The 17,291-nt window shown below is 43.3% G+C and overlaps 1 long non-coding RNA gene across 1 annotated transcript; it reads left to right on the top strand.

Annotated features, from left to right (window-relative positions):
• Positions 1–14,229: 14,229 nt before the first annotated feature.
• On the top strand, positions 14,230–16,042 carry LOC129167052 (uncharacterized). The gene is made up of 3 exons (XR_008565883.2): positions 14,230–14,578; positions 14,702–14,868; positions 15,316–16,042. It is a non-coding gene; the product is annotated as an uncharacterized lncRNA (long non-coding RNA).
• The last annotated feature ends 1,249 nt before the right edge of the window (positions 16,043–17,291 follow it).

Raw genomic sequence — 17,291 nt, 5'->3', positions numbered from 1 at the left:
GCGCAGCCTGGCAACGAGAGTGAAGGCTTCCTCATTCACACTCGATACTAAAACAGCGTTTTAAACCCTTTGTTTTGAAGTTCTGAGCACATAAAAATATCGGGTTGTTGCGTGTATGGATGCCAGAATCGCTTCTCTTCAAGCAGTGGACTGAAACTTTACAGAATTCCGAAGGGAACACATCCATTTCAACTAAATCGGAGGGGTCTGTGGCTGCAGGCCATCAAAAGGGTTGATGATAACTGGACTGAAAACACGATCCGAAATGCTCGAGTTTGTAGCGCCCATTTTATATCAGGTAAGGTAATTATGTGCTAAGATTACATATAAATTTATACGCTTTATTTCATGCTTCAAATTAACATTTCATTCTAATTCGTCTGTATTTTCCCACGGCATATTAGTATAAACTGTATTTCTCTAAATCTAACACGATTGTACTCTGAGCACGCTAAAAAAAGAAACCTATGCTGTACTCACCCTGCCATGCAGGTACAGTTGGCTGTGAAGACGTAGTTCTCTGGTTTGTTTACTATGACCCAAGCCTCATACATAGCAGTCTTGTGTCCTTGTCTTTGGCTAGGAAGGACGTCTGCCTTCAAGAGGCAAAACTCAGAGTCCATGTCGTGATATTTTACTTTCTGTACGTGGCCACAGACAACATAGTTGTATGCATCTAACGATTTGTATGTCCGTAGCTTCTCACGTGTGTACTTACTGGGCCTCTCCACTAAAAACGTATATATATATCGGGCCACTGGATATCTGGCCACGCACCTACATCTTCCACCCATTCCGTAATGCCACAGGGATCCGGGAGTCTGTTGCCATTCGTTAAAGTGAGTTTAATAATTTAACATTCAAGATTTGCCGGTGATAACCCCGCAGTGTAGCTTGATAAAGCCTGACACAAGGCCATTCTCTGTTGCTAAGCTGCACTCGCAATCTCGCTGACGTCATATTGTTAACAAACAGTAAAAGGGTCTATAATGAAAGTAGTTTGGGTTTAGTGCTCCATATCATGTTAGTATGGTGAGAAGGTGTAGTGTAGTGGGTTCAGTGGCTCTGTGGGGTTGCACTCCTTTCCACTGGACTTAGAAATTAGGCGCCAGTGATTGCGCGCAATCGGTGTCTGGAAAACAGTCAGCTCCCGCCTGGTGCTGTAGTTTGCAACCAGCATTTTACCCGCGATTCCTTCGCCAACATGATGGAGTTTGAACTGGGTTGTTCTGCAAGTCTCCGTTTGAAGAGGGAGGCCGTGCCCACCGTGGCTCTTCCACGATTTAGATGCAGCCCACCGACTCTGCTCCCCCACCATGGCGGGCTCCAGTCTGAGGTGAGTAAGCTAAATAAAAGTTTTAACATCTTCTAAAGACAATTCCCTACCTAAATGCAAAGTTTGAGGGACGTGGTTCACTCCATTTAGCTAATATCAGCCTGCGCTGCCTTCGGGCTGATTTGTCAAGTTCACTAAATGTGGATCGGGATGTGAGGTTAGAATCAGCGGCGAATCGGAACATATCTCGAAGCCCTGGCCGAAAAAATGGTCCACCTGACTATTACTGTCAGGATCTGAGAAAATTCGGGTTGTTTTTGTGTCAGTCGGTAATTCTGCAACATTGACTCATTACAGCGTGAAATCCAGCTTTACACCACAGCGTGACCCGATTCTGTGAGGAATTAAGTTCAGGAGGTCGCATTTCAGACTCTCCACATCATGTGACTGACTTTTACGTCGTAATAACGATCACACACTAGGAATGTTATAAAGCGCCTATATAGGACAGTTTCTTTTGTATATTATCTATGACTTTATAAACTCCAACAACAATGTTGTTCTCGGGTTAATCCTGCCTTAACCGTACAAAACTGGTCCATACTGGTTTTGATCTGTAAATAAGTTTAACCTATTATAAATAATCTTGTCTCCTTACCATCTTTTCATTTTCTGTTCATGTAACATGTTCAAAAAACATCTGTAATAACAAAACTGGTGATAAAATCAATGACCAGAAAGTTATTAGTCTTTGTTTTAATACGTGTTCAAATATCAAACAGCTAAATAACGTTAACATGATGACAGTAGAAGGCCTCTCTCCCAGGATGACCAACAGGTAAAGCCTCTCCTGACTCTGGACACCTGCAGTCCTACAGAGAAAATCAGAGACCACAGGTGACAAAAAGGCAATAAACACTTTTTTACATTTATCCACATGAGAAGATAAAAATTATATTCTTCACACAAACTTTTTACTTCATTAAAACGTGTCAGCTGTGTAAATCCCTGAATGTAAAACTACTTTTCACAGAAGAACTTCTGTGGTTGTGTGTAAACAGCTTCACTCTTCACCTCTAAGCTTAATAAAAACGCTTCTTTGCTGTGTTGTCCTTAAAACAAATGACAAGTTTAATTCGCTACACACACACACACACACACACACACACACACACACACACACACACACACACAGGAATAACTAGGACCCGCGATACAAACTCGTTCTCGCTGATTTCTGCCTAAAATGTAGTTTAAAGAACAAATATACAAACGAAAAATGTCTATAAACTGAATCGCTTTAAGCTTTTAAGGTTTCTATGGCAAATTTTTAACAAACTTACATTTAAAACTTCGTAGCTCTCCCCATTTTCTCTGCCTGTTGAAAATCCACAGCAGGCGCACAAAGCATGCTGGGATAGCCTTGTTCTGTGAGGATACAACAGACCTGTCCTCGAAATGTGGGCGGAGCAAGGACGCATTTGAGGACGTGAGAATGAGTATTCTCGGAATTCGGACAGTACTCGTCGCTGCGCTGTGACGTCATCACACTCTTACAAGCATCCTTCCCGTGGATTCGGACACACCCCATCTTTATCTACTGCTGTTCCGTCCCAAGATGAAGGACACTTTAAGTTTCACAATAATCATTTTAAATAATAATTTTAATAAACTCGTGACTTTATTACTGTTATTACAACCATCATAAATAATCTCTTGATTCAGTATAAATGTATTTTAATTACTGAAATGACTTATTATGCTTTGGGTATAATGATAATTATTGTGGATGATCCGTAACGTGTGTTCAGTAAACCAGAAGGTCATCTTGCACGTTAAAGAGCGGGTCAGGTGTGCCTCAGAGTCCTTCTCCACCCACATATCAATTTTAAAAACTGCAACATTAGTAGGTGTTGCTTGGCGGACCGAGAGGGCGGAGCCGCGGCAGTGACAAAGACGATGGGTAACGAGACGATGCTAGCTCCCTTCACTCTGAGCAGTCATTAGAAGTGGAGGGCGTTTCTCCCCCTCCTTACCCAGACACTCGAGAAGAAAGGAACCAAGTCTACTTGGAGGAGACAAGCAGACCTGAGCCTTATTGTTTTGAGCTTGTGAGTTGCCTGAAATTACCGGAACCGACCCAACAGAACCAGCTCTCAATGGTAAGTAGCCGTTAGCCATAGCATTAGATTAGATTTGGCTCCACGGCACTAGAGAGCTAGTATTCAGTATGTTTAAGATATTTATCTGCTTCAACACACCTGGTTTTAATCAGCAACAAATAGCTGAGCTGCTTAACAGCTAATCTAACCTGTTAAAGCAGGAAAACCACTGAAACTTGCTGGATAGCAGCTCTCCAGGAGCCCTGGGCTCAAGTTACAATCTGCTGCATAAAGTTATGAAACTACCCCATGAGAAAATTATTCTGTAATGTGTTCAGCCCACTAAAACTGCCCTGATTTCATTATTTATTTAATGATACCAGCTGCTCTCTTGGTCGTAGGTGATCCTCTGGTGTCTGCAGGTGGTCTCTGCTGGTGTCGTCAGGATCAGGAGCTTCCAGAAGAATGTGCCTTTCAATGACTTTTTCCCCCTTATTTGTTATATTAAATGAATCTCAATTTATATATTTCCTGTTTTTGTTCATGTCCATAAATACTTAAAAGCTTGTTTTAATTTCAAGCATGTTTAACAGTGAGTTGCTAGTTTAAGTTATCACAATAGAGCTAGTTAAACATGCAACAATGTGATAATTCAATTCATGTAATTTATAAATATCCATTAAAATGTCAAAATGAGATATTTGGCAGCACAAAAAACTTGTCAAACACAATATTTATTATAATAATTGTAAGCAGACAGGAGACAGAGCTGATGGAGGTTCTCAGTCATCGAAGGATGGCTGAAGGCTTTCCAGGAACAGGAAATGTGGCGTTGTCTCTTCTCTCTCTGTTCTGCCAGATGAGCTGATAGGTTACAGGTGTGTGAGGACATCCTCATGCTGTCATAACCAGATGACAGGAGTTATCAGGTGATCAGCCAGGCTAATGATGAGATGCAGAAAGAAAACAAATCCAGGACAGTATACAGTAATAACAATAATATGTGATGTTGCTCAACTTATGTGCTCTTATAGAGTTATTAACGTGTGCCTGCTTCATGGTGTAGAGTCCATATTTTGCTGAGTGTCCTGCAATAATGCAGGTTATTAGTTAATTTACTTTTGATAGCAAAGAACAAAATATTTAATGTAAAAGTTATTTACCAGGTGAATCAGCTCACACGTCGCCACCAAGTGTCACAGGGGCAGAATCAGTAGCCTCCTTCATGATGTCATGATGTAATCACATACTTATTTAATTGTTAATATCTTAAAAATTCTGAAATGTTAATTTTTTTTTTTACCTTGAACAGTTCACTGAGCTTGCACTGTCACTGAGGTGGAAGCTGGAATCAACAGCAGACACCTCACATCTTGGTCTTTTCAGGGGTGTGGACGCTGCTCTGGGACTTTCCAGGAAGATGAATTTCCATCATGGTCCCTGTGTCACAAGACACACTGCGGCTGTGAGCTCTAAACTGGGTGGCTTTGTCAAAAACAAAGAAACAGCACATTTATAAATGTTTAAAAGAGCATAAAATCACGTGTAACAATAATCTGTAAAACAAATTAAAACTAGAAGGTGATAAAAAAATGTTTACATAGACATATTAAAAATAATTCACCTTTGCTACGCCGGTAAGGCTTCACGTCAGCCTGGACAAGTGCATTCTTGCAGACTACTAAATCAGTCTGACAGCCAGTGTCTTGGGTAGATTTAGCCTGAAAAAAAAAATAGAAGCACATTGTTGTCGAGATCGCGGATACAAGTGGCCGAAATGAGTTTTCTCCGTAGGGTGGCTGGGCTCAGCCTTAGAGATAGGGTGAGGAGTTCGGACATTCGGGAGGGACTCGGAGTAGAACCGCTGCTCCTCCGGATCGAAAGGAGCCAGTTGAGGTGGTTTGGGCATCTGGTCAGGATGCCTCCTGGACGCCTCCCCGGGGAGGTGTTTCGGGCATGTCCTGCCGGCAGGAGGCGCCCGGGTTGACCCAGGACACGTTGGAGAGGTTACATCTCCAATCTGGTCCGGGAACGCCTTGGGGTCCTGCTGGAGGAGCTGGTGGAGAAGGCCAGGGAGAGGACAGTCTGGAGCTCCCTAGTTGGGATGCTGCCCCCACGACCTGGACCCGGATCAGTGCAGCTGGATCTGCTGCAGGAGGATCCAGACATGAATGGAGGGCTGGAGCAGACCCGTGGCTGGACGCTTCTGGTCAGAGGAACATCATACAGGACGGTCTGCAGAGAGAGCTTTGGGACGCTTCCTCTCACTGTCCACTCCATCGTCCATCTACAGGGCCTGCTGGGCTGGCTCAGACAACGGCTGTTACATATCTGTGAATGACTTGCCTGTTAACAATAGTGGTGGTCTGCTGGTACCTCCTCCAGGAAAGGGCACCACTGACCTCCTCCACACACATCTTCCTCGGGCTCATCCTCCAGACCCACAACTTCACCAGCACCGATGCAGATGTTCAGCACAGTGCATGATGACCTGTAATAGATTAAATAAGAGTTTTTGTTTTTATATAGAAAAATGTAAAACAAAACATAACCTGCAGCACACTGGTTCTGTTCAGTTTAAAGAAAAGCAGCAGGGAATAGTTAAATAAAAACTACAGAGAATTTACATTTTTAAGACAGATCTAATCATTATTAGGCTTAAGTTGAAAAAACAAATGCACATTGAAAACACTTCAATGCTATTTTATTAAAAAGCCTGTTTTTAAAGCATTTTACCCCCATTTGATGCAAAATAAGTTCTAAGGTCCAATTTACATTAGAAAGCATCCTACTGCATTCAACATTTATAATGCATTTGGTTTATATTAATAATACTCTGTAGAAATGTGTTGTGTACGTTTAACAAGTTCATTCTGTAGCTTAAAACATACATGAAACCATCTAAAGTTAACATGTAAGTCCTGAAAGCTTCTAGAATAAACAAAATTACTTTACCTGAAAACGGTTGTGAACAAACGCTGCTGATGGACGTGAAGCTACTGTAGCTCCTTAATATTCCTGCTCGATTTTCGCTAGCTTTAGCATTTTTCCTTTGCGTGTAGCTGCCGCCACGGCTGTGACGGGACCTACGGGCCACCGTAGAGGTGAAGGCTAGACTGGCCGAATTCAGAGCCGCTGACATCCGGTTTTAGCGGTCTTAAAGGACCCAGCCTTGCTGGACCGGTGAGGACCCGTACTCATAAGCATCCTTCCCGTGGGTTCGGACACACCCATGGTTTCAGCAGGCTCCTGGTGGTTAATCTGTGGGGCAAAGTTGCAGAACGACCCAGCTTGACCCAGCTGGGAAAATGTGACCTTTGTCACAAATTAGAGGCCATTCATGACTCTACAGTGCGGAGATCATTTGAAAGACAGTGGTAGAAACTGCCCTATGACTGAGAACGGTCAATGGAGTGTTGCCAGACTAAACTACATATTTATTTAGTCTGGCTTGCCAGGCTAGGTTTCACTTTGAAAGCATCATTAAATATGACGGGAACAATGATTTCTGCAACACAGCCATGTGTACTTTGGACTGTTTTACACTATTAATCTGATTCCAAACACAGTAATCCATTCCATGGATTATCTAAATTCAAAACCCGACCTAAACTAATGTTTTGTAGAGTGAAGGTAAATAAATTTAAATGGATTTTAAAGCCTTCTCCTTATAGCATGGTTAGCCTGGTTGTTTTTCTGTGTTCAAAAGGATAAAGGGCTAAATGTACAAAAGCGTTTAGTATTTACCGTGTCCCACATAAACTGGCTCTTTGTCCTCTGTTCTGCTGGCTTGGATCGGGTTGCCCTAGCTCTCTAGGTAAAAAGAAAAGGATCACCCTCTCCTTTCTCCACTTTCCTTCAAAATTGCGGCACATTCTCAAAATCACTGCAATTTCTCAGCAGAGTAAAATATATGATTTGCTGCTGTCACCACTAGATCATCTCAGTATCACCATGTGTGTAATTCCTTACGGCAGCTCCATCATCCACTCGTTTCAGGCTCTTTAAAGCACAACCGTCCAGCCTCACTCATATTCAGCACCGGTCCACAGGTCTTTGTTGGTCCCCCCATACTAATCTGCATAACTTCTGTCTCCACCCATCGTGTATGTCTGAATGAGCTGCACTAAACTATCACCTCTTTAGTAAACTGTGAATCAGTGGTTCCCAATAGTGAAATCAAAACTCTGTAAGAACTCTGTCTGCATAACATTTGTAATTATTCCATTCTAATCCTGGTCATGTGTGTGTGTGTGTGTGTGTGTGGGGGGGGGGGGGGGGGGGGGCTTACTTGTCTTGGACACAGGAGAGGGGTCCTTGTGAGCGAGGGTTGGGAACCTCGGCTGTATAAAGACGGCATTCCTAATTGAGATTAAAAAAAACAGCCTCAGAATATTTTTCTATCTTCCCTACAAAAGAAGGGCTTTGGTGTACTTTACACTTAAATTACCAAGCAAACCTTCTACACAGCTGATGTTTTTGTTCAGTACATATTTCCTTCATAGATTATTAAAGAAACTCTTTCAACTCATGTGAACAGTGGGCTACTTCTTATTACTTTGCATGAGTGCAGCCTGTTATTTGTTAGTCTTTTATAAATCCAGTCCCCTGTTTAACCCTTTAGGCCCTAGGCCTTTTTACTTTGGGCCCTGGCGCCTCCCAATTGGGGGCCTTTGGAGTTTCATATCCCAAGTGTCAGTGATTGTTTGCATTACCTGAGCACAGCTACAGCTACAATCAAAACAGTTTAGGTTGTGAACAAAGCAATTTTTGGTTTTTGATACATTAAGATAAAATAATGCTTGAACTTTATTTTAGAAGAGATGCCCTGTATGAAAGTGCTGACAGGATGGAGGTTGTTTTAGGAAACTTAGACAATTGTTTTATTTATTCCAGGGGTCCTCAACTAAATTTGTTCAAGTTTCTTTTTCCAGCAGACACCAGTGAAGGCTCGATGCTCTTCTAAAATAAAGTTCAAATATCATTGTATCTTAATTTATAACAATTTAAAATGGCCTTGTTTCCCACCTGGGCTGGGACATGAAACTGTAGAGGCACCCAATTGTGTGTGTGTGTGTGTGTGTGTGTGTGTGTGTGTGTGTGTGTGTGTGTGTGTGTGTTAGGGTTAAACAGGATAAGCCTCCATGCAGCCGGGTTATAGAAAACAAAAGGAATGGTTGTTTGTTCAATTCAATTTAAGTTTATTTATATAGCGCCAAACCACGACAAGAGTCGTCTCAAGGCACCTCACCTAGTAAACATTTCAATACAGGTCAGTTCATTAAGCCAATCAGTAGTTTCCTATATCAGGAACCCAGCAGGTTGCATCGAGTCACTGACTAGTGTCAGAGTCTTTACAGCACATATGTCAGACACAAGGCCAGATGCGGCCCGCGGAGCATTTTTATGTGGCCCGCGAGATGAATATCAAAAATATATTAAAACTGGCCCGCTGGCCGATTTTACCGCAAAGACTTCAACTTCCATGATGCTTTGCGGCGTTAGCGCAGAGCCGACGTGCCCCCTCCTTTGTGTTTTTTCCAGCGTCTGCTGCCGGCGTCTGCAGCTCCGCTGTCTCGGACAAACTAAACACTCCTCTCACTCAGCGCCGAGTTCACTCAGCTATTTTCTGACGTTGAAGCCCAGAAACTGACATTCTAGCCGCTCAGTAACGTGTTCACGACTGAAAGAGAAAGTTTTCCAACTAACGTCCAGACAGAGCTGATATAACTCCAGCGAGCAGCAACACGCTCAAACCAGCACGACTCTGTGACTGCTGTCGTGTTTCCTCCCCGACACACAACAACGTGGTCAAGCTGCTCAGGCATGTTCAGCAGCACAAACCTATGTGAGCACCTGTTGTCATCTAATGTTGTCATTATTATGATGAAGATGAACAAAACTACAGGAGTCTCCTCAGCTCAGATCAACCCCATGATGCAGGTATCTGGCTGGAACAGGTGAGCATCACAGTAAACCAGTGGAACAAACTGAGCTTTAAATATGCTGGTTTTATGCTCTTTTTCTGCTCCAAAACATGAAAGTTAACAGGTGAGATGTTGCATTTCATTTAAGATAAAATAATATTTTTATTTTGTTGTTGGCCCGTGAGAAAAGATTTAACCTACAGTAAAACAGGAAGTGGAAAGGCTGCAGATAGATGAATAGAATAGAAAATCCCTTTATTGTTCCTCAGTGGGGAAAGCTAGACGTCACAGCAGCGATGACACTTATTACAGGAGAAAAAAAAGAGAATAAAAAATAAGAAAAATGAATAAACAAGAAAACATAAATCCTGAATAGATTTTAAAAATGCTGAATATACCACAAGTAATGAATACCACTGATGCCTTTTATTTAAAACGGACTTGCTCGTGTGTAATTTGGTTATTCCACATTCAGTGTTAATGCAGAAATATGTTTGTTTCCAAATTTTAAGGTTCAAAATTGCATATATGTTGATAAAGAAAATGTGCAATTTTGTCGTCACTTTTTCAAAAAATATTAAGTTTGGCCCTCGACTCCGTCCCAGAGTTTCATTTCGGCCCCTTGTGAGTTTGAGTTTGACACCCCTGCTTTACAGCAATCCTCATACTAAGCAAGCATGCAGTGACAGTGGAGAGGGAAACTCCCTTTTAACAGGAAGAAACCTCCAGAGGATCTTGGCTTAGTATAAGCAGCCATCCTCCACGATGACTCACTGGGGATCGAGAAGACAGAGCACACACACACACACACACACACACACACACACACACACACACACACACACACACACACACACACACACACACACACACACACACTAGTGTGTGGAGTCTGTATATTAGGAAAACATAAAATTATTTTTTATAATTTGCTCTTCCTTTCATTAATAGTGAAAAGAGATATTTGTGTGCATTTCTGTGAAAAGTCCAGGCAAGTTAAAGAATGCAGACTGTCAATTTTTAATGTCTCTTTCCTTAAATTAGGTCCTCAGACTCTTGCTGTTTTTATTGTTTTTTATGTTTCTTTTCTGCCTTTATGGCTCTCGCTCCTTGTGTGTGTGTGTGTGTGTGTGTGTGTGTGTGTGTGTGTGTGTGTGTGTGTGTGTGTGTGTGTGTGTGTGTGTGTGTGTGTGTGTGAGAGAGGATTGAGGCTGACCAATGTAGTGTGGAAAGAGCTGCAGTCAGTGCTGTGGAGTCAATGACCCGAGAGCCAACAGGAAAACTTGCCGGAGAAAACTCCACAACTACTTTAACGTCCGCTGAGCTCTGCTGGAGGCTGCTGATGCTCCACTCATCCTGCTCACTTCCAGCTCTGCGGCTGGCTCTGGAGCAACATCAGTCACTTCGGATGGGGCCTTGTGTAGGTGTTCAACAGCCTCATTGTTTTATTCAACTTTATTCTCAGGAAAAATTTACCATTTAAAAGTGACAGCAGAAACATTACCTGGCTTTCTTTTTATTTTTGTTCTAAATTTTTCCAATGAAACTTTTGAAAGGATTCAATTTTTTTCACTTATTTAACTGGTGATCTCTCATAATACAATAGATTGCTCCTCATTCCTCACTGTGGTCACAGGGGGCTGGTGTCTATATCTGGTAACAGGTGGGGGCACCCTGGACAGGTCTCCAGTCCAGCACAGCGTGTCCTGTTCATTCAATGTTCATGTTGGTCTATCCACCATTTGAGACCTTGTGGTAGGCTGGGTGGAGGTTTTTCTACCAGAACCAGATAATGATCCAAACACTGAAACATTTAGATTCATATAAAATAAGAAGGCTACAAAAGTAGGAATAAAAAGAAACAGACGAAGAAGTGATCACCAACCAAAAGTACCTGATTTAATTCTCGCAAATGTGGGCGCCTACCTCACAGAGAGCAGGATCGTGCTCCAGGGATTAGCGGTGGCAAACAAGTAGATTCACAATCCAGATGATTTGTACTTCACTCTGGGGGTGCACAGTTGCCGGTGATCAGCCGACCTTAATGAACGTGAGGGGTGATCAACTCAGATAAACATCGAGGAGCTTGATCATTCAGAGCTTTGTAGAGGAAGATCAGAACTTTAAAACTGGTCAATGGAGATCCTCCAGGATAGGTGTAACATGACTATGTCTGTCTGCATTGTGGTATCTGGGTTGTAAAATCCGTTTGGCTGTATGGTTTGATAAGCTAAAGTTTGTTTATAAAATCATCTGACGCAATTTGTGCCGATTTCTGCACGCTTGTGTGAAGACTCCCAAACAATCCAGGGGGGTCAGAAAGTCGAGATGGACACTGCCGATTGCATGGACCTCCTTTACCTGAGCTCGTAGCTAGCTTATAATACGACCCTTCAAGTCTGTGTTATCTTCAGGTGATGGCAGGGAGCTGGTGTGTCTATTTTGCATCTAAGGCTGTTCAGTGGCTCTTAAAAGAGCCGTTGTGTATGATGTCATTAAAGGAGCTCAGGATGTGCTGAAGAGGAAGCAGATAGAGGAGGAAGAGTAGAGTCCCCAGCACAGAACCTTGTGGGACACCATGGGTAAGGGAGGTGGTCAGTGGCGGACTGGTAATCGGGAGAAACGGGAGATTTCCCGGTGGCCTGGCTGTTAAACTGGCCCCTCTCACTGATTGCCGGTCATGACGTGTGTAATATCTAATATATATAATATAAATAATATTTGCTCTCCTGATGCTCACACAAATGGAGTGAAATGGGCACAAAGACATGCCCTCCTCTCACTGTCGGGGTCTGGCAAAGCCGCCCCCCCCCCCCCCCCCCCCCCCCCGAGCATCTTCGGCCCCAGAGGCAAAATGGACCTAGACGGACCAGGAAAGGTGGAGCAGAAAAAGAGAGATTGAAAAAGAAGAAAGCTCTGGCCACAGATGCATGTCCAGGCTGGCCTGTATGTGGTCATGTTAGGAGAACTGGTTTAAGGTGGAGTTTTGGGGCCAGTTTAATTATCGTGCAGTGCGCAATGCTGGACACATGGGGTTGGTTGGGGAGGGAGAAACAGCGGCTGTCTGGAACTGATCATGATGATCAGGTTCTGATGATCAGATCATCAGACTTATATCCATTAGGGACAGAGAGCAGTGCTTTGTACCGGTACCGCTGCCACTTCTAAATATAACCTTTCAGCATGGCAGTACTTTTTCTAGGGTACAGTGCATACCGGTAAATTTTCCAGGTATTCATTAGTCGAAATCTCAGAGAAGGACCACATTTTGCGCAAAAGGTTTATCACTGCCGCGAGGCTCGCCGCACGTCACCTTCAGCTCAGGCAGAGGAGAGAAAATAAAATTGTTCTCCCACACCGTACACATTCCTGCAATGACTGACAGCAGCATCATCTGACCAACCAGTGATTAGATGCTCTGACATGCAGGTACATCTATGGAGGAGAGACGGTTTCTAAATGGAAATATGGATCATGAGCAAACTCAAGAAATTAAATGTCACAAGAGGAGTGTGCTTCACTTGAAACTTTGTGGTCATAAACATCCATCTGCTTCTGATCATGAGAGAGTTGATAGGATAATTCTAACCTGGATTCGATTTTACAGCAGCCATGATGATTATTTATGGAATTTCTTGTTAAATGCACAAACCTTCATCTCTGGTTTATATTGTCTTTGGCTCATAGCCTTTAAACCCCTAGAATTATTTATGTTTAACCAGGAATTAAAATCCATCACCAGAGAGCCATATTACTACACACAAAGAATTATCACCTGACCTCTGCTGGTACTTGACTTGATCCGTTCTCCTGGGTTCATGGACGTAGAAATACATCCATCCTTTTGATAAATTCCAGAAAGTACAGTTCTGGTGTTAGTGTCCACTTATATCCTCATCCATCCATTTTTTGTATGTGCTTCTCCACGCAGGGTCGCGGGAGGCTGGTGCCTATCTCCAGCAGTCTCCAGGCAAGCAGGCGTGGTACATACTGGACAGGTTACCAGTCCATCGCAAGGCAACACAGACACACAGACCAAACAACCATGCACACACACACATAAACACACCTAAAGACAATTTAGAAAGATCAATAAAGCTGACAGTATGTTGGGGGAAGCTGGTGTACTTGGAGAGAACCCACAAGGAAAACATGCCAACTCCTTGCAGAAAGACCCCAGGCTGAGATTTGAACCCAGGACCTTCTTGCTGCAGACAGCATCGCTAACCACTGATCCATGCTTATATCCTCATAATTTAATCAATTCCTTAATAGTCTGCTGAAATGTACTTAGTTGTGACTGTACTTCATCTGATTTCACCTGCTGGGTGGAGCTCAAGGCAGTGAATACTGACAGACTCACCTGAGCTTAACTGTCACTGACATCAGCAACAACTGTCATGATTAGAAACTTCACTGCTTCTTTCAGAATTCCCCTGAGTCCTACTGCCCACCATCCTAAATAAAAGAGCGTCTGTTTGGGATGGCTTCAGCGCCTCTCAAATACATTAAACTGCAGCACTTCATATAATTTGATGGCATACTGTTCTCATGTACAGGTGAATCTGGAAAAATGACAATATGATGAAAAACTTCATCCATCCATCCATTGTCTGAGCCCACTTTGTCCACATAGGGTCACTGGGGGGCTGGTGCCTATCTCCAGGGGTCAATGGCAGTGGCGGCTGGCAAGTAGAGGGCGATAGGGCGCCGCCCTCCCAGTTGTTCTGTGTTTTTAATTTTTATTTTAAAAAATAAATAAATAAAATTAACAATAATCACATATTCTAAGTTAATTGTGTGTTTTGTAACAAAAATAAATCATATATATAAATATATATCTATATTGGTCTCTGCCGGTTTCTGCCGAGCGGTGGAGGCTGTGTGCTGTTTTTCAATCGCCCAAACAGGACAAGACCAGCTGTCCAATTGCTGACAAGAATATCAAAGGGTAGGAATGGGAATGTATCCAATCAGCGTCGACGTTGTTTCAGAACGTTTCAGAAGCATGATGGGCGATGGAGCTACCGCCAAAGGATTCGTTGGTGTTCGGTAGAACTCGGCAGAGTCGTTTTTGGTCGTGACGCAGATGTAACATGGACGCCGCCGGTGACTACAACCAGCATGGATACCGGATCTCAGCAGCCACTGAATTCAGTTCGGTCTCCTCCAGTATCCGTTCGAGAGGAGAACTATGGTGGAAAAACTTAATGTCAAAGAGCTTGGACCAGATCAGCCCGACGTAAAGATAAGCCAGCAGGAGAAGGAGAGAGGTAAACTGTACACACTAGGCTTCTCCCGAAATTGGTACACCAGGGAGGCTTGGCTAGCTGGATGCAATCACCCTAATGCGTTATTTTGCTTTCCGTGTTTGTTATTCAAAACGGCTGGGACAGATAAGGCATGGATGAGTCAGGAGTTACAGACATGAAACATTTTTCTGAGAAGGTGAAGAAACACGAGTCATCCCGGGCACACATGGACAACAACACGGTGAAGCTAGCCATGCTAGGCAGCAGAGCTAACGTTGCCATGCAGGGAACAACAGCAGCTGGGTGCAGAGGTAAGCTGTACATTACATTTCTGTGAACAAGACAATCAGAATCAGAAATCCTTGGTTGTCCCACAAACCGGGACATTTGTTTAATAACATGTTTAATGTGCAATAACTGTAAAAAACTAATTTCAACACACATACCTATTATACATATTTAATCATGTAAATGTGTATTTCATGTAAATTTGTACATACATCAATCTGATTCCAGTTTACTTGTTACACTTCTGCTGCAGCAAACAAATTTCCCAGCTTTTGGGACAATTAAACATTTCTGATTCTCTATTAGATGTTTTTACCTCAAATGTAAAAACATCTGATTGAGAATCAGAAATGTTTTATTGTCCCAAAAACTGGGAAATATGACATTTGTAGGAGGATACTGATGACATTATTTCCTATAAAAGTGTTTCCTATGAACTTATCTGTTGTTTTTTATTTATCATATGACAGGTTTTTCACACCATCCTGAGCCATGCAAAAGAAGATTCTTGTCACCACACCCATGACCACAGCCGAATCAGAAAGGTGCTTTTCTACTTTAAAGAGGATTAAGACTTTCCTGAGGAACACCATGACACAGGATGGGCTGAATGCTCTTGCCATGCTCTCCATGGAAAAAAAAGCTTGTCACAAACATTCCTGACTTCAATAAAAAGCTAATCGAGAGCTTTGCCACTCAGAAGGACAGAAGGGCAAAATTTCTGTACAAATGAGGTATCACACACACACAAATGCATCCACTTGATCTTTGTATAAAGTTGACCTTGGCACAACACTCCAGAAATATTTAACAGTGTAAATTTCTGGCATTTTGTCTAAGTAGTGTTTACTACCATTACTGTAACAGTGACCTGCTCATAATTTTTGGTGTTCACTCAAATGTTGAAATTAAACAAAATGTTTTTGTTACTTGCCTCTTGCATTGCCTATTTACCATTTATGGTCATGTTATTTTATGTGCAATTTAATGCAGTATTTTTCAACCTTGGTCTGCAAGGCAGCGTGCCAATAGTCAGACACACCTGGATTAATCAGTTTGTCCAATGATGTAAGACAGGAAATAAAAGAGCTGTGCTTAATTCAGGAAATAGTGAAGTTGTGCACAAAGCTCAGAAAGCACAAGTTTGTTTAAAAATAAAAAAATAGCACAGCCCCACCAAAAATATTTTTCACCAGCCGCCACTGGTCAATGGGCAATCAGGCGAGGTACACCCTGGACAGAGAGCCAGTCCATTGCAGGGCAACACAGACACACAGGACAAACAATCACACACACACACACACACACACACACACACCTAAGGACAACTTAGACTGACCAATGAACCTAACAGTCATGTTTTTGGACTGTGGGAGGAAGCCAAAGTACCCGGAGAGAACCCACACATGCACAGGGAGAACATGCAAACTCCATGCAGAAAGATCCCAGGCCGGGAAGTGAACCCAGGACCTTCTTACTGCAAGGCAACAGCTCTAACCACTGCGCAGCCCGAAAAACTTCATTTGTCAGTAATTCATCTGCGACACCATAAAGGCTCAGGTGTTCTGGGCTCATTAGCTGATTAGAGTGTGAAACCTTTTAGAATATTGAACCTTTTTCACAATAGTCTGAGATGGTGAATGTGGGGTTTTCATCAGCTGAAGCCATAGTCATCAGTTATAACCAATAAACACGTGAAATATCTGAATTTGCATGTAGTCAGTCTCATAGATTAGTTTCACTTTTAAGTTAACAATGAATGACCAGGCTCTTTTCCAGCTACCAGACCCTGGTTCTGCTCCACCTACCAGACCCTGGTTCTGCTCGAGCTACCAGACCCAGGTTCTTCTCCAGCTACCAGACCCAGGTTCTGCTTCAGCTACCAGGCCCAGGTTCTGCTTCAGCTACCAGGCCCAGGTTCTGCTTCAGCTACCAGACCCTGGTTCGTCTCCAGCTACCAGACCCTGGTTCGTCTCCAGCTACCAGGCCCAGGTTCTGCTCCAGCTACCAGGCCCTGGTTCTGCTCCAGATACCAGGCCCTGGTTCTGCTCCAGCTACCAGACCCTGGTTCTGCTCCAGCTACCAGGCCCCGGTTCTGCTTCAGCTACCAGGCCCAGGTTCTGCTCCAGCTACCAGGCCCTGGTTCTGCTCCAGCTACCAGACCCTGGTTCTGCTCCAGCTACCAGGCCCAGGTTCTGCTTCAGCTACCAGGCCCAGGTTCTGCTCCAGCTACCAGGCCCAGGTTCTGTTCCAGCTACCAGACCCTGTGTCTGCTCCAGCTACCAGGCCCAGGTTCTGCTCCAGCTACCAGACCCAGGTTATTCTCCAGCTACCAGACCCTGGTTCTTCTCCAGCTACCAGACCCTGGTTCTGCTCCAGCTACCAGACCCAGGTTCTTCTCCAGCTACCAGACCCTGGTTCTGCTTCAGCTACCAGACCCAGGTTC

The sequence above is a fragment of the Nothobranchius furzeri genome, chromosome 7 (genome assembly GCF_043380555.1).
Source record: "Nothobranchius furzeri strain GRZ-AD chromosome 7, NfurGRZ-RIMD1, whole genome shotgun sequence".
NCBI classification, from domain to species: Eukaryota; Metazoa; Chordata; class Actinopteri; order Cyprinodontiformes; family Nothobranchiidae; genus Nothobranchius; species Nothobranchius furzeri.
The sequence above is the reverse complement of the archived record's forward strand: the minus strand, read 5'-3'. Positions and strand labels throughout refer to the sequence as shown.